Source organism: Sarcophilus harrisii, chromosome 2 (assembly GCF_902635505.1).
Source record: "Sarcophilus harrisii chromosome 2, mSarHar1.11, whole genome shotgun sequence".
In the NCBI taxonomy this organism is placed as follows: Eukaryota; Metazoa; Chordata; class Mammalia; order Dasyuromorphia; family Dasyuridae; genus Sarcophilus; species Sarcophilus harrisii.
This window is the reverse complement of record NC_045427.1, coordinates 489,695,237-489,717,177: the sequence shown is the minus strand read 5'-3', so window position 1 is coordinate 489,717,177 and position 21,941 is coordinate 489,695,237. Positions and strand designations below refer to the sequence as shown.

Genomic DNA, 21,941 nt, shown 5'->3' with positions numbered 1-21,941 from the left:
CACATCCATCCTATGATATTCTGTCTTCTTTCTGCTTCCTTTTTCAGAAGGGATATAATTGGAAGTCACAGAAAGATTGAACCAGGAGACTCCAGATGATAATCTTCCTGGAGTCAGAGAAGGCCTGGAGTCAGAGAAGGCCTGGAGTCAGAGTCCCTGAAGTCCCTGATAATCTTCCTGGAATCAGAGAAGGCCTGGAGTCAGAGTCCCTGAAGTCCCAGACTCATTACAGATCAGATGAGATGGCTGAGGCTAAATTTTTGGATATTTGGATTTGTTTCCTGGGGAATTGAATGGGAAGATCTGGTCAGAGATATTAGCATTATATGCAGTGATATATTCCTGAACAGGAATAGTATATACCTAACAAGGATTAATTTTAGTTTTTCAAATCTAATAAAAGGATATTATATCTAAAAAGAAAGGGGTGGGAATAAAAGTACCTACATAAATCCATAAAACTAGATGTGATAGAAAGTATAATGAAGAAAAAAAATAGAAGTAGAGAAACTCAGAAATTAATAGGTGATAAAATCTAAGGAAAATCCATGGCCTCAGATGTCGATATACAAGTATATCATGGGCAACAAGAAAGATGAACTAGGTATTCTAAAGCAAGGAGGCATTGGTAGAATAGATCCATAATTAGAATATTGATCTAGAAAATTGCCTAGATCATTTTGAATCATAAACAGAGTAGAAATAGGAAGAATCCATTGGTAACCTCCTAAAAGAAACATCAAAATGAAAACTCTCAGAAAGATCATATATAGACAAATATACTTTATTCAAACCTAATATGATAGATAGATGTAGGCTAGAGGGGGAGGAAGCAACCTTGTATTTTGGGAAGATAAATAGGGTGGGGCAAAGGCAAGATGATGGACTATTGGGCAGCAATGAGGTGATGTCCTTGCCACAAAACTCCTCCAGACACATATAGAAAAATGTACCAGACCAAATGCTGATGGGGAAATCCAGGAACAGTCAAAATTAGTCATCTGGCCAGTCCAGCTTGGCAGAGGGAGACAGACAAAGTGTCCATAGGGACACTGGGGAGAGTCACTTCAGTAGCATGTTGTTCCAGCACCTAAAAGGCTGTACACGAGGGTAAGAGGAAGCCCTGGACCCATATCTGTGGTACTGCCATGGGCATAAGCATGAGCTAGAAGCTTTACTGTCCACTACTCACTTTGAGGTCACAGACCCAGGGCAGAGTGAGAAGGGAACTTGCACAGAGTAGAAGGGACGCTGAATAAGGAGGCCGTCTATGGAGATTTCAGAAGACAGGAATAGAAGTGTATGATTGAGACCTCAGGCTAGGCTCAGAGCAGGATCTCACTTCCTGCATCTAAGACAGGCTACAGAGAATAATCAGGGAAGGAAGCTGAGACCAAAAGGGAAGCTCTGATTCTGCCTTTTCAACCAACAGAGTTTCCTAGATGGATGACAGTGGCTGAGTCAGTAGCATATTACTATTACTCAGACCTAAATCAAGGTCAGGAACTATCAGAGCTCAGACCAGGGGGTAGCAATAGACTTTTCCTTGGATCAGGTAAGTCTGGGAGTACTGAAAGTTTGAAGGACCCCAGCTGGTCCCAGAGATACTGAAATAACACAACAATCAATATTCCAATAAAGCAGTGACAGAACTATCCCAGACCTTCCCTCCAGAGGTATGTCATAGCCCAGTCCTAATGTCAAGCTCAAAGTCAGGACAAAAGCTGGAAAATTGGGCAAAAAAAAAAAAAAATCCCATCATAATGAGCCACTATGGGTAGCAGGAATGCTTAAGACATGACTTCAGAAAAAGGGACTTCAGAATACTTAGAGTCAAGATCTCAGAGAATAACACCTGTCTCAAACTCAACTACAATTCCTGGAAAAGATAAAATAAGAAATTTTTTAAGTCTAAAAGTGTTTTTTAATCAATGGAATGAAAATATTTGAATAAAAGAATTGCAAAAGAAATGAGCTATAGAACAATTAGAAAGGGAATTAACAACAAACTCTCTGAAAATTGTAACAGACCAAATAAAAATCAAAGACTTCAACAAGAAATATTTAGAACAAAGTCTAAAGACTGAAAAAATTAAAATATCTCATAGCAAAAACAACTGACCTATAAAACAGATTTGAAGAGGAGGATTTAAGAATCATTGGTCTATGTGGACATTATGATCACAAAAAAGAGCCTAAAACTTCTGTTTCAAGAAATATTGAAAGAAAATTGCCTAGATCATTTTGAATCATAAGCAGAATAGAAATAGGAAGAATCTACTTGTAACCTCCTAAAAGAAACCTCAAAATGAAAACTCTCAGAAAGATCATAGTCAAAATCCAGAGTTTCTAAGTCAAAGGAAAAACATTGTAAGCAGTATGAAAGAATTTGGGTACCAAGAAGCCAGTCAGGACCACCCAGGCTTTAGCAGCAACTACCAGAAATGACTGGTAAACTTGAAATAAGATATTCCAGAAGGCAGAGCTTACAATCAAGAATAACTTTACCCTCCAAAGCCAACTATAATATTACAGGGGGGAAATGATATTTAATGAAATAAAAGACTTCCAAGCATTCTTCCAAGCATTCCTCATGTAAAAGCTAGAACCGCAGAGAAACTTTGAAGTTCAAAAACAGGAGCAAAGAGAAAAATAAAAAAGTTAAACATTAATGAACAAGATAAACCACTTACATTCAAATATGGGGAGATGATACATGTGTTCCTTCTGAACTCTATTATCATCAGGCTTCACAGAGGAAGATACAATTAGACAAGCTTTGGAAGAGGATCCGTAATATCTTAATGATCAGAAGAAAAAAAATTTAAAAAAAAATACACTGGGGAGAGTGAAGGTGGAGAAAAAGGAAAGGAAGCTTGAAGAAAATTATCTCACATTATCAGTGTGTACAATTAAATATCTATATAAAAACAAAAAGGAGCAAGGGAACACTCTTTAAACTGGTCAAATAAAGGAAGAACATACACACACAATTGGTTATAGAAATACATTTCACTGAACATGGAGATACGAAAAAGGAAGAAGAGGGAAAGGAAATTTAGAGGGAAAGATAAAGGGAGAAACTAGTTTGTTCCTCCATGCTTGGAATGATCTCCGTTTCTCAGTTTTCCTGGCTTCTTTTAAGTTCCAGATAAGTTTTAACCTTCTATACAAAGTTTTTTTGAATTCCCTTAATATTCTAGTTGCCTTTCCTCTGTTGATTAACTTCTATTTATCCTATAGAGTTATCTTCTTCCCTAGCAGAAGTTAAGGTTGAAAAATTCCTGTGATCTGGAAAATTCTTGTAAAATGTTTTAGCCCTCCCTTTGTACCACAGAAGTCTGAATTGTTATAGCACTAAAAGATCAACTATGTTGATATCATATAATATTATATATATATTTTGTTCATTTCTGAGTTTCTAAAATTTTGGAGGGATCTTCTGTTGGTTTTGTATGTCATATGAAACTTCTGTAAACTTCTACCAAAATTCCTATTTGATTTTTCATGCCAACCCACAATATATCAGAACCATGATGGGGGAAAAGTTGTGATATAGGAAGGACAACTGTATATAACTTGTTTGTATATAAGTATTTGCATGTTGTCTCCTCCATTGGATTGTGAGTTCTTTGAGGTCAGGAGCAGTCTTTGCCTTTCTTTATATACCTAGAGCTTAACACAGTGCCTGGCACATTTTGTTGTTCAGTCATTTCAATTGTGTCTGACTCTGTGTTTCCATTTTGGGGTTTTCTTGGCAAAGATACTGGAATGATTTGCCATTTCCTCCTCCAGCTCATTTTATAGATGAGGACACTGAGGCAAACAGGGTTAAATGACTTTCCCAGAGTCCCATAAGTAGGAATAGTCTGAGGCAGGTACAAGATAAGTTCTTCAGGGATACTAGCCCTAATTCCCTAATAAATAATAAAGTAAAGTTGACCCCAAGTCTTGAACTTAGGCACCAATGACCGCATCCTACGCCAGAGGAAAAGTACTAATAGTTTTGGGGGAAATTAGATGTGGATTCCTGAGCATCCCAGAAAACCAGGAAGATATATGAGGGATAGGTAAAGCAGCAGCAGAATGCAAAATTAGAAAGGATATTTATGAAATTATGGCTCTGGCTCTCTCATTATGACATCTACATGGGGAGTCAATATGCAAACCCTAATTTTGTAATTTTTACTCTTTGTGAATCTCAGACAATTGATGGGAACTCAGAGAAGACTGTGTCAGCTTTGAGATCCTCTGGTATCATCTCACTAAATAACTGATGCTAAATATTGAATGGAAGAACTCAATTTTTTTTTAATTTTAGGGGAGAACAAGGAAAGAAAGTTAAAAGGATTTCACTCTTGTCTGAGATGCCCATTATGAAGCTCTTTCCCACTGACAGACTGACCAACATATTAAGTGCTTAATAATTTTTTTATTCATACGTTCATTCATCCATTTGGCATGGAGGTTGTGGATTTACACTGAATGCCAATAGACCAACCAATGAAAACCAATAAAATCCAATAAGAGTCAACAAAAATCTTTGTAAGAATACAAGAAATTAAGGGAAGCTGATATGAAAGCAAAGGACATCAAGAAAAACAATGGTCTTTGTTTTTTTGTCCCTTTTTAAAGAATAGATAAAGAGATAATCTATAAGACTAACTCTTATAATGTCAGATTGCTGACAATAGATCATAGAAGTGGACAAGAATGTTATGATCACTGAATTCAATGACTTCATTTTATAGATGAAGTAACTAGACCTCAGCAAGTGACTTAACCAAACCGAGTAAGCCTGAGGATGTGAACTCTTGTTTTCTGGCTTCAAATTCTCAGCCTTTTCTGATATGCTACCCTGTCTTGTTAGAGAAAGATGAAAATGTCCTAATTTCAAGTAAAGGAGATAATATAAAAAATGAGATACCTTTTCCCTTGCCCCTTGGTAGTAGCCACATACCTGTTCTCAGGATCTTTGAGTAGGGGCTCTAATGAGACCCACGGCCATTGACTAGGTGATCGTTGTAAGGTTTAATCAATCCTAAGATCTCCAGTGCTCCTAGGATTTCTTTGAGGGAAGATGAATCTTTGGGCATCTTACCCTGTTAGTGACATGAGAGAAATGTTTAATTGCCATTCACTGATAGTGAATTGCCATTCACTAGGGACTGGGCATCCCTGTGGTACTTTGTTATAAAGGTGGAATAATATCTTCCAAAAGGATTTCAGAACTAGTTACATTAGAACTGATCTCTTTTCAAAAGGACATCTACATGATCTCACTCTGTGTGGCAGAAACTCCAGTACAACCAATGAGAGCTCCTGCTGAGTAGCCCCAATCCTTTGTGTTCTATTAACCCAAGGATTAACATTTTCACATCTTTATCAAACAGGTTGTATGTCATCTAAGGGCAAAACTAAGTTTTATGCTTTAAAATGTAAGAAGAGACATCAAAAGTCAATACAGGTCCTTTAATATGGGCCTTTCTTTTCTGGCCACAGTCATCTGTGCCAGGAGGACTCTTTTAGAAAGAATTATAACTTGTCAAAACCCAGTGCAGCGACCCTAGAGGACTACAGGAAGCAGAAAGTAAAAAAAAAAAATAATGTATATACCCAGAATCCCAAAAAGACTCAGTGAGAAACACTTTTTAAATGGGAGACGTAGGAGGAGGTCATTGGAATGGACTCACCATGAGATGACCCTATGTTGAAAACAGACTTATGAGTCAAGGGAAAGGTGTTTTCCACAGTCACCCAAAGAGACTATTCATAAGGAGGGTGGTGCTATGAGACCCTGGTGTCAAACAACAGAAGGCATAACCAGCCCTGATACATTCTGGAATCTTGAAAGGTCTCAATATTGTCAGCCAGGATTCCAGTGTCATATCTCCATGGACCTGCTGCCCTATCCTGTGGGGAGGGAGATCCAAGCAGCAGGAAGTAGGATGAATGACTGTGGTACAGTGGTTGAGAACAATGATTAGGGAAAGAATGTTAAAAGACCAAATGAGGCACAGAATTCAATCAGTAATTAAGTAATCATTATTAAATGATTAATAGGTACCGAGGCCCTGAACTAAACACCAGAGATATGAAGAAAGTAAAAAAAAAAACATGGTTCAGTCACAAAGAGCTTACATTCTAATGGTGAAAAAAATATGTTTATGATGTGCATGCAAGATATATACAGAGTAAATGGAAGGTAATTTTATAGCGGGCAGAAAAGAAGAGGGGAGGGAGAAAGTTCAGGAAGACTCCTAGAGAAAGTATGATTTAAGCTGAACCATAAAGGAAGCCTCAGAAGCTTGAAGGTGAGGAGGTATTTAATATTCTAGGAATACAGGGATGACCAGTGCAAAAGCAGAGTGTAAAGATGGAATGTTATGTGAGAGGAATAGTCCATAAGTCCATAAGTCCATAAGGGAAGGTAAGAAGGGAGAGGATATGATTTAAGGACTACCAGAAAATTTTATATTTGACCCTGAAGCTAGTGAGGAAACAACAGGGTTCTTTAAGTAAGAGAGGGACACTCAGACTCACATTTAAGGAAAATCACTTTGACAACTGGGTGGAGCGGGAGACACTTGAGGCAAGGAGACCAGTTAGAAAGTTCTTATATTAGTCCAGGAGAGAAATGATGAGATCCTGGATGTGGGGAGTAATTATGTGAATGGAGAAAAGGGGACATATAGAAAAGATATCATTAAGATAAAACTGACAAGATTTAATAACCGATTGGCTCTATTAGTTAAGAACAAATGAAAAGTCAAGGATAACACTGAGATTGGCAGCTTGGGTGAAAGGAAGGATAAGGATCCCCTCAACTCTAACAGAAAAGTTAAGGTAAGGAAAGGTTTTGGGGAAAGATAAATTCTCTTTGGATATATTTAGTTTGATATGCCTGTGAGGCCTCCTATTGAAGGTATCCAAGGCACTTAGTGATACTTAGGAACTGAGCGTTTTGGCCTGGTGTCCTGCCCAGTGCAATAAATATCCATTTATCATATAATATATCATTGATTTCCCACCAAGCTATACTCATTTTGGATTTCTAGGTTTCACTATGTCTCCCCTGACCACTTTCATCTTTCTTTTATATTGTCTTTCTCCATTAGTAAATTATTGGGCAGAAATCATCTTTTTTTTTCATATTTGTAATCCTAGGACTCAGTATAGCACTATACTGACAGGCACTTTATAGATGTTTATTGATTTTTTTTACTATCAGTTATTTTGATATTTGCCTGATTCTTCCTATTAAATTGTAAAGTATTTGAAAGCAAAGTCTATGTTGCACTTCACATGGTAGGTGCTTTGTGTTTGTTGAATTGAATTGATTTGGAGTATGGTACAGTGGAAATAGTCTTAGATCTGGAATAAAAAGACCTGGCTTCAAATGATGATTTTGCCACTTCTCATCTGTATAACCTTAGAAAAATGATCTTACCTTTCAGGACCTCAGTTTCTTCATCTGTAATGAGTAGATTGAATTAGGAGGCCTCTAAAATCCCTACTAGTTGGAAACCTATGATCCTGTGAATTCCCTAAATCTACTTTGTAAAATAGTATCTTTGGTCTATAGGCTAAAATTAACCCCAGAGGAGTAAGTATTTCCCAAGGCGAGGAACTGAAAATGGAGAGTTGTTTTTTTTTTAAATATATATTGCTTTATTAATCGTGTTAGGAGAGAAAAATCAGAGCAAAAGGGAAAAACTATGGTAGAGATTTTAAAAAAAACAGAAAAAAGAAATGAACATAGCATGTGTTGATTTACATTCAGTCTCCTTAGTTCTTTTTTTGGATGCAGATGGAATTTTCTGTCCAAAATCTATTGAGATTGCTTTAGATCACTGAACCACCTAGAAGAACCTTGTCTTTCTTATATCCCAAAGAGATTTTAAAGAAGGGAAAGGGACCTGTATGTGCAAGAATGTTTGTGGCAGCCCTCTTTGTAGTAGCCGGAAGCTGGAAATTGAGTAGATGCCCATCAACTGGAGAATGGCTGAATAAATTGTGGTATATGAATATTATGGAATATTATTGTTTGGTAAGAAATGACCAACAGGATGATTTCAGAAAGGCCTGGAGAGACTTACACGAACTGATGCTGAGTGAAATGAGCAGGACCAGGAGATCATTATATACTTCAACAACAATATCATATGATGATCAATTCTGATGGACGTGGCTCTCTTCAACAATGAGATGAACCAAATTAGTTCCAATAGAGCAGTAATGAACTGAACCGGCTACACCCAATGAAAGAACTCTGGGAGATGACTATGAAACACTACATAGAATTCCCAATCCCTCTATTTTTGTCTACTTGCACTTTTGATTTCCTTCATAGGCTAATTGTATACTATTTCAAAGTCTGAAATACAGCAAATTTTTGTACAGCAAAATAACTTGTTTGGACATGTATACTTATATTGTATTTAATTTATACTTTACCATATTTAACATGTTTTGGTCAACCTGCCATCTGGGGAAAGAGGTGGGGGGAAGGAGGGGAAAAGTTGGAACAAAAGGTTTTGCAATTGTCAATGCTGAAAAATTACCCATGCATATATCTTGCAAATAAAAAGCTATAATAAAAAGGATATGTGAAGACCAAGTTAGCACCCTGGATACCTTAGAATCAGCCGGAGTCAGGATAAGCAAAAATCCTTGGTCTTTATTCTTGGTCTTTAGGGGTAGAAGTGAAGGCAATGGACACAAGCTCTCCACAACCTGCCTTCTCCTCGTCTGCTACAAAAGTGATCCTGGCTTGTCTTACTCCACCCCCTAATCTTTCTATCATTATGTCACAACTTGTTCAGCCATTCCTCAAATGATGAGCACCCTTTCAATGTCCAATTCCTTGTCACCACAAAAAGAATTGCTACAGATATTTGTGTACATACCTGTCCTTTTCCTTTTCCTTTGATCTTTTTAGAGTATAGACATAGGAATGGTATTACTGGGCCAAAGGATATGATAACCCTTTAGGCATAGTTCCAAATTATTCTCTAGAATTATTGGATTGGGTCACAATTCCACCAAAAATTCATTAGTGTAGTTATTTTGTCTCATTTCTTGCAGTATTTGCAACTTTTATAGGTGTAAAATGGTACCACCAAATTGTTTTGACTATATTTCACCAATGATTAGTGATTTTGAGTATTTTTTGGATATAACTATAGATAATTTTAATATCTTCTGAAAACTGCCTGTTCACATCGTATTTAATTTTTCAACTGGAGAGTGGCTCTTGTTTTTATAAATTTGACTCAGTTCTCCATATAGTTGAGAAAAGAGGTCTTTACCAAAAAAACTTGATGTGAAAATTTTTGATGTTATTTCATTGTCTATGATAACTTTTATCAAAATGTAGTTTTCCTGATTATCTCTTTTAATTGTGTTTATATTTGCTTTTATTTTGTTTGAAGTAGTGACTGCTAATCCTGATTTTTTTTTTTCAGCTGGGGCATAATAAATTTTGCTCCATCTTCTTATTTTAACTCTGTGTATATAATGCTTATGTTTCAGTTGTGTCTTTGGTAAACAACATTTTTGTTAGATTCTGGTTTCTAATCTATTCTGCTATCTTTTTCCATTTTGTGGGTGAGTTCTTCCCATTTATATTCATAGTCATAATTACTGTATATCTGTTTATTTCCTTCCATTCTATTTTCTTCTATTTCTCTCTCTCCCTCTTCCTCTCTGCCTCCTCCTCTCTCCTTCCCCCTCCCTCTCTCTCTCTCCTTCCTCTCTCTCTTTCTCTCTCTCTGCTTCTCTCTCCCCCACCTCTCTCCTGCCTCTCCTCAAAAGTATATTTTGCTTCTGACCACTGCCTTCCTTAATCTATCCTCCCTTTTATTACTACCCTCCTTATTCTCTTCCCTCCTATTTCCCTGTTGAATAAGATAGATTTCTATACCGAATTGTGTGTGTGTGTGTGTGTGTGTGTGTTTTCTTCCCTTTTTGAACCAAATCCAAAAAGAGTGAGGTTTAAGCATTGCCCACCATTTCCATAGGGGCAATAGAAATGCCAAACAGCATCAGCTACATCCAATGACAGAAAAGATTCCCTTTAAACACTCTCTGACCAGTTGTCCAACCTCCTTATTGTCTCTAAGGTGAGAGCTTTTAAAACTGCTTGTGCTGCTGTTGTTGCCCCTTGTTACTGTTGTCTCTAGGACCTGTGGAACATGTGTGTTCCATGCTGGTGGCCACTCTAGTATCACAAACCTCTCCTACTGACCTCCTAAATTATCTTAGAATAAATGTCTTGCCCTGACCTTTAATTGACTCTATCACTCCAAAATTCAATTTGAGATCTTACTTTTAAATTATTTGGAGGGGAATATTAGGAGAGTTCAGTTGGATAGCTGTCTCTCCTCTGCCATCTTGGCTCTACCTCCCATAAGTATGTTTCCTGATGCTTTCCTCAGGTTCCAAAACATCTAAGGAAAGTATTCCAAGGATCTCTTTGAGAAAGGGAGGCAAGCAAGGGTAGGGACCCAAAACATTGATTGAATGAATAATTTCTGCAGAAAGGAATTTAATTCAAATAAAATTAGAAATTAATGGTTCTATCTCCAATGTCCCTGGCTATCTGAAGGGATATTGCTGAAGGATTATCATTTAGACCAGATCTGACAGGAAAGTTTTTACTCTTATGTTTCCATTGACCCAAAAAAATATATTGATAATGACCAAAGAGTCAAAGGAAAAAAATTAAGCTCCAGACTAAGATGAGTTTTAGTGAGACCAGATTACTCTTAGAATATGCTCAGATATATTCTATGAGATAGAATTCACTGTGTGTGTGTGTGTGTGTGTGTGTGTGTTTGAAACATCCTCTCATGAATCAGATTAGGTGACTCCTGCATCAACATGAATAGACAGACCCTCCTGGAACTAAGTATTTGGTTGTTCATGCATCATATAAAATTATTTATGATAAACATTTTAAGTGATCTGTTTGTTAAGATGCATATTTGGAGAGAGGCCCTGAAGTTTTTAGATATTAAATAACATAGTTACACTTAAATTTGCCTCTTACCCTTTGCTATTTTCCATTTGTGTTTACTATTTAAATAAGGACAGGGGTAGCCAGGTGGCACAATGGATAGAATGCCAGACCTGGAGTCAGGAAGACCCATCTGGATTCAAATACTCCCTAGTTGTTTGATGTTGGACAAGTCGCTTAATTTGTTTGCCTCAGTTTGTTCATCTGTAAAGTAAGCTGGAGAAGGAAGTGGCAAACCCACTCCAGTATTTTTACCAAGAAAACACCAAATGGGGTCACAAAGAGTATGACATAACTAAAACAAATGAACAGCAAAAAAATGTGGAGAAAGCATTTTATTTGTTGTGCTTGGCTCTCAGAGAGTAGAACCAAAAGCAATGGGTGGGAGTTCAGAAAGGCCAATTTAAGCTTGATGGTGCCAGGGGAAACTTCCTAACAAATATTGCTGTTTCAGAAAACAACTGACCTCTAGAGGTGACTCATTGTCCTTCCTTGGAGGTCTTTTAGCAGAGGACCACCTACCAGATATGCTAGGAAAATGATTCCTTTTGTTTATGAGTTGGCTGATATGGCACCTAAGGTCACTTCCAACCTTCCAATATCATAATGGGAACACAATAGAGAAGACTACTATTACCCTCATTCTGGACAACATAAATTTATCCACGCAGATTAACATGTTAAATTTTTTTATCCATTCCAATCAACTTCTGACTCAAGTGAGCTCTAAAAATGAGAATCTGAAGTTGCAGGTTTTTTTCACATGAACGGCTTTCTAGATATATGTGTACTCCAACCTAAACTTAATATATTTCATTTTAAAATCCAAGTGTTAGACGTTGATTCCAATTAAAACTTATTTTGTTAGCTTCATCTTACCTGTCTACTGACATCTTTTTAGACCCAACTGCATTAACTTCCTCACACAGTTGCTAGTAAAGGATTCTGTAAATTGTTATATAAATATAAGCTATTATGATAAAATATTATTTTGGCTGCAATGTTTAAATAAACAAAAAAAGATACCATAAATATAAGAAATAGACAGCAGATAGAAGGCTACTTTTGTGGTTTTTTTAATGCGTTTCTTTAAAAGACAGACAAAATTTCTGCTATAGGACAAGAAAACAGACATAAATAAGACAAAAATACTAAATATTTAGAGAATAGAAATGCACTGTGACAATCTAGAACTTTCTTAAAAGTAAGAATACAGCTTCGCTTTTACTTCTAAGAATGAAAGAACTTCTGACTTTGTTGTTAAGTCTTTTTTTCAATCATGTCTGATTCTCCATGACCTTACTTGAAGTTTTCTTGGCTATTTCTTCATCCAGCTCATTTTATAAGTGAGGAAATTGAGGCAAATAGGAGTAACTGATTTGCCCGGGATTAAGCGACCCAGCCAGGAAGTATCTGAAGCCAGATTTGAGCTCGGGAAAAGGAGTTTTGCTGACTTCAGGTCCATCACTAAATGCCAGATACCCAAAGTTTGTACATGCCCTGTTTCCTCGTCCGCTCTTCACCTGACATGACCTCAAGGCCTTTCACCATCCTAAATGTCCTTCAACTTATTAATACCCTTACTTATTGTGTATCTAATTTATATTTTAATGTATTTAACATCTGCTGGCCATCCTGCCATCTGGGGGAGGGGGTGGGGGGGTAAGAGGTGAAAAATTGGAACAAGAGGTTTGGCAATTGTCAATGCTGTAAAGTTACCCATGCATATAACCTGTAAATAAAAGGCTATTAAATAAAAAAAAAAATAGTATAAATTTTGTAAAGGGAAAAAAAAAAAAACAAAAACAAAAAAAAAAACTAATTAATACCCCAGTGCCCAGAACGGGCCAGGGTTTCACAGGAGGACAGGGTATAGTGGGAATGTCACCTCCCTATTTCTCTTGCTCGTTCTTTCACCTTGCAGTCCGCTACAATCCCTACATTTTTTCCAGAACAGCTGTGATTTCTTTGACCCAACTTGTACTTGTGAAATATTTTTTAATTCGAGTGTAAGACTTTAATCTCTTTTAAATCTCGTCTCACTCCATTCGGCTCACTTCTCCAACCTGTCAGAATCTTTTTGGATCCTGACTATTACCTGGTGTTTTCTCCCAATTTTGTGTCACCTTCACAGGCGAGAAGCTCCGCGGGCCTCAGTTTCCTCCCCTGTGACGAGAGAGCGGCCTCCGGGTCCGCCCCTGGAACTCCGGATCTGTGACACTGCGATCACGCAGAGGTCGGGGCTAAGCCGTTTTGCAGCTAAAAAGCTATGTTGTCCTGAGGACAGCAGGTGGCGGAGTTCCTCCATGGAAGCTCCCGGAAAGAGCCTTCATGGAGAAGGTCTCTCTACGGGAGGTTTTCTGATTCCCTACCTCTACTTAGTCTGCTTTGGAAGGAGAGCCCCCTCTGGTCTTCTTACAGAACTGCCCGAGCAGCCGCCCTGAGGGGATGGGGAGCTGAGGCTTTTCACACAGGAGGTGACCGACCCAGACTTCCCCACTTCCAGGGATGAACTTGACTTTGAACACCAGCAAAGCCGTAGTGGTGGGGCTCTCTCGCCCTCCTAGCCCTGAGGAGCCGTCTGACTCTCCCCACCGAGCTGGAACCCCCCCGTTGGGAGTCAGGCTGTATCATCCTGTATAAGGGACAGGAAGAACAGCATGAATAAAAGCAGCCCGCCCTCAAAGCGCTTCATAGATAGCATCTCACTGTATCCTTACAACTCTGGGAAGATGTTAAGATGCTGTCAAGTATGATGATGCTGATGCTGAGCAGTATATGTTTGGTTGGTTTGTTTTGTTTTTTGAGGTGACTTGCCCAGCAGGCAGGAAGGATTAAGTGTCTGAGGTGGGATTTGAACGCGGGTCCTCCTGACTTCGGGGCTGGCGCTCTATCCACTGCGCCAACTTGGCGCTAGGTAGCTGTATAGGCTAAAAGGGTCTGGATATGGTTGGGCCTGCATGACAACAGGATTCCAATATATGAAAGAGTAGTTTGCCTATATTTGACCACTATACTCGAGAAGTAATAATAGCTAATCTGATCATGTCTCAATATACCAAACTCCCAGAAGGCCCAGGACCAAGTCAGATTGTCTTCTCCGAGCTCCTTTTTTGACAGAGGAGAGAAATGAGATCCAGAAAGTTGTTGTCCAATGTCAGGCAGTGACAGACACAAGATTCTAACTCAGTCCCCTGACTCTAACTTCAGTATTCTTTCCCTTTCATACATTTTTTGGTCTAAAAGTTTCCTGTGCTAAGAGGGATAATCTGAGTTTGCTGCCATGGGAGATTTTAAATTTTTGTTTTGTTTTGTTTTATCTGAGGCAATGAGATTCAAGTATCACTTCAATTCACAGGCTTCCTCTACTCAATGGAGATAAGAAAAAGCAGAGTGAAAATACTGTTCACTTTTTTTTCCTCTTTCTTCTGTTTTGTTTTTTTTTTCCCTTTCATGGTTTTTTTCCCCATTTGTTGTGATTTTTCTCTCTTACCATGATTCATAAAAAAATGTGCATTTAAAAAATGAATGCACGGGAATAACCAGAAAAAAATAAATTTGAAAAGAAAAAGCAGTATGACATCACTGGCAAGAGATAATTTTTAGAAAATTTAACTATACTTAATCATACTAAACACACTTCTCCAATTTTAAAGATCAATAACACTCCTCCCCAAAGAAATCATAGGCAAAGAGGCCAGAGATATAAAATTCAAGGGAATAAAATTGTAGATGCCTGTTTTATGCTGATTAAATCCAATATTCTTCTCCTGAGAATTAAAATCTCTGCCTTTGGCAGAGGCAAAGGCCCCTAAGGGTGTTTCTCTGGGTTACAGATCTCCTAAATTGGAAATCTGAGATGGGGCATTCAAAGCTCACACAAACATTTCTGGTTTGTTAACAAAAAGACATCTTTAGCTCCTTGAAATCTTTACCCTGGGTTTTTAAAGAAAGTCTCCAACCACAAACCTAGGAAACTGAACAAAGTAGCAAAAGTTAGTTTCACTATAATTTTCTTTGGGGGAGTTTCATCTTGAAGCACTTTTCTCATGGCTGCTTACCCAATGGGAGGGGAAGCTGGTCAGCCCAGGAGCTGTGGTTGCAAAGGCCACCACCCAAGTCTGGCAGGTCCTGATGAAACGGCCTCATCTCCCCACGGGCCTGATGCTTCTTGCCCATCTGATTTGTGGTTTGCACTTAAAACATAAGTGGGGGTGGGGGGGAGTAATAAATATCCTCACATCACTCAGCTGCATAGTTACAGGTAACAGATGGCATCAAAAATATAAATAGTAACCCATCTATAAGAGGTAGAAAACCAGTTCCTTAAAATTAAGGAAAATCCAGAGAGAGTAAGAAACTGAAGGGTTTTCCAGATATTGCCTGGTCTCTCTCCGACCTGACCTAATTCCTTTTGCATCCTTTCCCCATCAGCTCATTTGCATGCTACAGTGAGCACATTGAAAGTCCACGGCAAGCTCCTAGTAGCCTGTTGTGTTGGTGTTGGTGGCCTATTATTTCCATTGAGAGAGACACTGCCATCAGGCATATTTCCCCATAGTTCCAATTAAGCCATCACCATGCATTCTTCCTTACAGGGTGGAGAAGATCTGCCAGCAGCACCCTGAGCTCTTAACTGCTCTCTGGAGGGTAATTCAACTTCTACACAGACCTGATTTTGCAGCTGAGTTTTCTGATGATTTATGATGATCTTTCCACTGTTGAAAAATGACGTGGTATTCATGATATTTAATTGTGCAATGGTTTTATCTATCCTACTTGATGAAAAAATTCATCCTTTTTATTTTTGTATCTACCTCCAATATCACTGATCAATAAACTATTTGTCAAAAAAATTGTTGAACCTATCAATATGTGGTGTCCCTCCCTTCTCCCACTTCCATCCCACACAAAGTAAGAACATAAATATCTTGAGGGCAGGGAATGTTGATTTTTTTTCACAATGCCTTCTAATAAAAAAGCAAGCATTTATATGGCCTATATAAGATTTATAAAGTACTTTACATATATTATCTCATTTTATTTTTATGATAGCCCTGAGAGGTAGGTGCTATTGTTATCTCCATTTTACAAATGAGGAAACTGAGGCAAACAGGATTTAATAACTAGCTCAGGGTCATGTGGCTAGAAAGTATCTGAGGCTGGATTCAAACTCAAATCTTAACTTTGGGTCCAGTGCTCCATACATTATGCTAATTAGCTGCCATAGTTGCTTATTAAATATTACTTGAAATAAATTGAATGAGAGAGGAGATTTGGTGCAAGTTACTCCAAAAAGAGAAGCTATCCCTACTCACTTGTTCTTTTGCAAGCTAAAGAACAGAGCATATAGAATATGGAACAACAGACACTTGCACTTACCTGCTTAAAATGTTTTTTACATAATGTGAATTTGTCCTTACCTACTCACTTCACTTATAAATGGACATATACAAAATAATATATATGATATAAAATGTATTAAATATACTGTACTATGATAGCAAACAGAATCATGAAATGAAAGGTAAAATTAGTGATAAAGTATATGTAGTTCTGTAACGTAGGGGAGCAGAATGTTGGAGCAGCTAGGTAGCACAGTGGATATAAGGTGTTGAGCCTGGAGTTAGGAAGATACATCTTCCTGAGTTCAAATGTGGCTTCGAATTCTTCCTAGCTGTGTGGCACTGGGCAAGTCGCTTAACCCTCTTTGCCTCAGTTTCCTCATCTATAAAATGACAGAAGAAGAAAATGGAAACCCATTCCAATATCTTTGCCAAGAAAACTTTCAAATGGGATTACAAAGAGTCGTTCACGACTGACTAAACAATAAAGTAGAATGTTGCCTCTTCCCACTCACTGCACCTAGGTATTCCTTACTGATGGTCGACAGCAATTTTTTTTTTATAAAACTATCAAAAGTTGTTTAGATAGTTGGCTCTTTTTTCCCTTGCATCTTTTAAAAAATTTTTATTTATTTATTTATTTTGGTGACTTGCATCATTCTGTAAATGTAAACTGAGAACTTAATGGGTGAGCACTAGACTCAGTGTCACCACCTCCTTCCCCTCCACCCCAGACATTTAGGATCTATGTGATTCTGGGAAAGACATTTAATTTCTCTGAATCTTAATTTCCTCATCTGAAAATAATAATAGGACCTATTTCACAAGGTTTTGAGAGTCAAATGAATGAACAATTCTATGAATGGGGGGAAAAACCACATTTATACTTTTAAGTAGCTTACACAGCTAAGAATTGTGGATACACATGTAAATAAGCAAAACAGTCTCTGCCATCAACGAATGTACACTCTAAAAAGGGAAGGCTATATATAGGGTTGGGGGAGGGGTGTGCAGAAATGAGGAAGACAGGGAAGTATGTGATGACCTAGATTCCAGGAAAGAAAAGGGAAAAGCAGGGTCTCCGAAACAGAATCCAAATTGTGGTGAAAGGAAAGTACAATCATTATGGTTTATAACATCCAGACTTGAACTCCTCCCAAATACCAGCACTGTTTGTTTGAGTGCCCAGTGAGACAACTGCTACTATTCTCAATGTTCTAAGGTGGGAGGGAGGAACAGAACAAGGATTTATTAAGCCAGGAACTGTACTAAGAGTTTTGCAAATATTATTTCATTTAATCCTAAGAGAAACACTGTGTTTCTAAGAATAACACCGTGGATAACTATCTTCCTAAAATACAGGTCACATGCCCCCACTGGGGTGCTTCCCTTAACAATCAGCCACTAGAATCCTTTAGCAAAGGCATTTGCTGGGATGTCATAGCAACTCCAGTAGTTACAATGCATTTTTTTAAAATGTGGGGTATATTTTTATAAAAATTTTGGAAGGGTGGGATTCTGAGTGGGCATAAATTTTAAGTTCAATGGTAGTGAGACACAAATGTGAAGAACATACATGGCCAAAGCAGGACACAATTCCAGAAATATAGGCCCTCTGGAGAGTCCTCCCAAAGTTTACTGCTAGTGCTGTCAGTGATGAACAAATTATCCTACTTGCCAAATTATCCAACAGGGATGACTCTATATAGGGCACAGTTGCTGCTGCCCTGAACTAGGAAGATCACTGTAAACAGATGGAACCACTGTACTCCCTGGGCTTAGTCTTCAAGGGGCAACAGCAGTCTATCTGCAACTTCAGTCACTAAATTGCTAAGCAGTACAGTGGGATCTTAGCCTGGATGCTTTGGTGTTCTTTCGCATCAAGGCAACGACTGTTAGCCTAGAATTGGCAGAAGCCTCTCCTCTTTGACCCTCCAAAACCTCAACCTGAGGTCTGCCAGCTCCAGGAAGGGAGTGAAGTCTGGCCTTTGTAGTAAGGTAATTCTTTCCAGTTTAGAGCAAATTGCCTCACTAATAGACTCTTCCTCTGCTTGTGTTGCTTAGCCAAATTCTAGACAAGGATATTTTCCAGCAGGGAGTCTTATGCAAATGAGTAGCTGAGGACTAAGTTTTGCCAGTTTTTGCCTTGAAAAAAGTTCTTTGTCTCAGTTGGCCTTTTCTCTGGAAGTTGAGCTATTCATGTCTCTGATCTCTCAAGGTCAGGCCTTTTCTCTGTCTTTTTATTTCTCCAGCTTTCATATTCTATGGCAATCTCCCTAGGTTCACAACAGTTATAACATATGTAAAGCACTCACAAACCTTAAAGTTCTGTGTAAATGTGAGCGGCTATTTATTATTCCATACAAGAATTTGACCAAATTAATGCAAAAACATTTCTTCAAAGAGCCTTTTAAATAAATCCACTATAAGCACTTAATACATATTTACTGATTGACTATTTCCCTCTTTGACTGAATCCTGCTGGACAGGTTAGCTAGGTGGTAAATGGATGGAGTACTGGGCCTGGAATCAGGAAGGCTTATCTCCCTGAGTTCAAATCTCACTTCAAAAACTTCCTATCTGTGTGACTCTGGGTAAGTCATTTAGCCCTGTTTGCCTCAGTTTCCTCATCTTTAAAATGAGCTGGAGAAGGAAATAACAAATCATTCCAATATCTCTGACAAGAAAACTCCAAATGGGGTCACAAAGGAAAAATGACTCAACAACAATAATAACAGAATATGCTTGGTGGGCCCTTGGAACTTAGATAAGACCAATAAAATTTAGCCTTACCTGTATGCAAAGTGGGTGGACACTCACAAATCCCCACTTCCAAGGCTGCACCAATTTGCTTAGAGTAATCTTTGACTTCTTGATTGTTGTTGAGACATGTGGTTTGGGGGGAAAGGGGGTTCCAGTGGTGTCTGACTCTCCATGAACCTACTTGGAGTTTTCTTAGCAAAGGCATTGGAGTGGTTTTCCACTTCCTTCTCCAGCTCATTTTACATATGAGGAAACTGTAGGCCCTATTTTAAAAAGAAATTATCACAGGGATGGGGTGGTCAGTAAGTATCTCTTGAGACAGAGTTCATTGGATATTTTCTTCTCAGGACAAGAGTATTCCAAGGAACAAGAGGAAGATAAAGCTCAGATGGGGAGAACCAAGCCAAGCCCTAAAGTATGGTAAGCAGAAATTCTGAGCCCTATGACTATGTTATATTTTGAAGGGATAGGGACAGGGACTGGATCTAGGATTTCTGGTGTGGAGAACTCTCAGAAGAGGAAACTCTTTCTACTAATGCCAATTGACCCCCTCTCTACAACTTATAACCTTGGAGAGTTGCTTAGAACCTGAGATATTAAATGACTGGTTCAGTAATAAATATATGTGAAAATCAGGTGGCTCTCAAGACTAGCTGAGGGGAAGAATATGTGAGTGCAATTCTAATTAGAACAGGCTACTTCCACAGAGGAGAAGCTACAGGGACTTTGAGAGGCAGAATAAGGTTTCCATGGCAACCACTTGATGGTAAATGTATTTTCAAGCTGCCTGACATGACTTACACCTGCAGTGGGATTAGGCTCAGGCTCTTGGAAGACACTGCAGCAGACTTGAGTAAAGTCACAGAAGGAGCAAACAGACTCACTCTGACAGCCTAGTGGGAAAAACTTAAGCTTGGTGATATATCTCACTGAACCAAGGAAGAAATTTTCTTGGAGTGATTATGTGGGTAGCCAAGGACCTGTCCTTTTTAGGTATAATTGGACTAGAATGAAAGAAGGTCATACTTCTTGAACAGTCCTATTTCTAATTTATTTATTTTAGCTACCTCGGCCTCTCAAATTATCACATAGATGGTCCATGACAGAAAAGATGAAGTTTCCCACCTGCCTGGTTCCCTCTAGCCCCTATTCCAATAGATAATCCAATAGATATTCCTGTACATATAATCCAGTCAAGTGACTGATTTTGCATTCATTCTGGACTGAGCAGTCTTAAAGCACTGGTGAGGGATAACAGAAACAGAGATGGACTGAGATAACATTGAGTTTGTCTGAATCAATTAGAGTTATCTTTATCTTTATCTTTACACATGATTATTTAAATAAGTGACTTATTGATTAAGATGCATGAATAATGAATGTATAGTAAATTCTGAGAAAACACAAACTCCATTTTTATTAATAACCATATGAGCAGTGTAGAGAAAAGTTTGATTTGGACAATGCAGAACTTCAGCTTTCTCAGGTAAGATCTCTCATTCAGGTTAATGTTGGAAACTTTCTAGGAAGATTCAAAATGGAAGTCTGCTATTCTACACCTATCATATTGACTAAGATGACAGGAAAAGATAATGATAAATGTTGGAGGGGATGGGGGAAAATTAGGACACTAATACATTGTTGGTAGAGTTGTGAAATGATCCAACCATTCTGAAGACAATTTGGAACTATGCTCCAAAGGGCTATAAAATTACACACACCCTTTGATCCAGCAGTGTTCTATTGGGTCTATATCCTAAAGAGATCATAAAACAGGAAAAAGGACTCACAAGCACCCAAAAATATTTGTAGCAGTCCTTTTTGTAGTGACAAGGAACTGGAAATTGAGTGGATGCCCCTAGGTTGGGGAATGGCTGAATAAGTTATAGTATATGAATGTAATGGAAATAAATTTGTTTTATAAGAAATAATTAGCAGCTGATTTCAGAAAAGCCTGGAAAAACTTACAGGAACTGATGCTAAGTGAAGTGACCAAAAGAACATTATACACAGTAACAACAAGATTATGTGATATGACCAACTGTGATATCCTTGGCTCTTTTCAAAAATGAAGTGATTCAAGGCAATTCCAATGGACTCATGATGGAAAATGCCATCCACATCCAGATAGAGAACCTTAGAGACTGAATGTGGATCAAAGCATAATATTTTCATCTTTTTTGTTGTTGTTGTTTGCTTGCTTGCTTGTTTTTTTTTTCTTGTGTTTTGTTTACCCTTTTGATTTGATTTTTTTCTCTCAGCATGACAAATATGGAAAAATATTTACAAGAATTGCACACATTTACTCTATATCAAACTGCTCGCTGTCTTGGGGAGAAGGAAGGGGGGAGAGAAGGAGAAAAATCTGGAACATAAGGTTTTGAAAAGGTGAATATTGAAAACTATCTTTGCATGTATTTAGAAAAATGAAATGCCATTAAAAGTAGGGGGGGAAATGGAGGTCTGGTTTGGAGCAGAGATTTTTAGAGGGCACCACAATCCATGGGATGAATTTGCATCTCCTGTTTCAGAAGCTGGAAAGGATCTTAGAAATAAGGATGACTTCCTTTGGCCTGTGAGATGGGAAGTCATGCTATTAAAATGAGAATGTTTTTTGCAGAATTTTAGCCACTAAACAAGCTATTAGATCTTATCATAAGTTATATCATATCAATCATATATATATATATCATCGTGGGGAGAAAAAAAAGAGAAAGAGGAGAAAAATCATCAAATAATTAAGATTCTTGTTCTACCCTGAGGGTGCATAATTGTGGGATGTGATTGTCCTGGAGGGCAGAAAAATATTTCCC

The 21,941-nt window shown here is 38.1% G+C and overlaps 1 protein-coding gene across 2 annotated transcripts in view; it reads right to left on the bottom strand.

Moving 5' to 3' along the window:
• The window catches only part of CCDC187 (coiled-coil domain containing 187), a 107,701-nt gene extending 101,878 nt beyond the window's left edge, over positions 1–5,823 (bottom strand). For both annotated transcript variants that reach the window (XM_031954950.1, XM_031954951.1), the window contains exons 1-2: positions 5,694–5,823; positions 4,961–5,102 (exon numbers count right to left, since the gene is read on the bottom strand). The gene's annotated coding sequence lies outside the window, so the exon portion shown is untranslated. The remainder of the gene's footprint in view (positions 1–4,960; positions 5,103–5,693) is intronic.
• Positions 5,824–21,941: the final 16,118 nt, after the last annotated feature.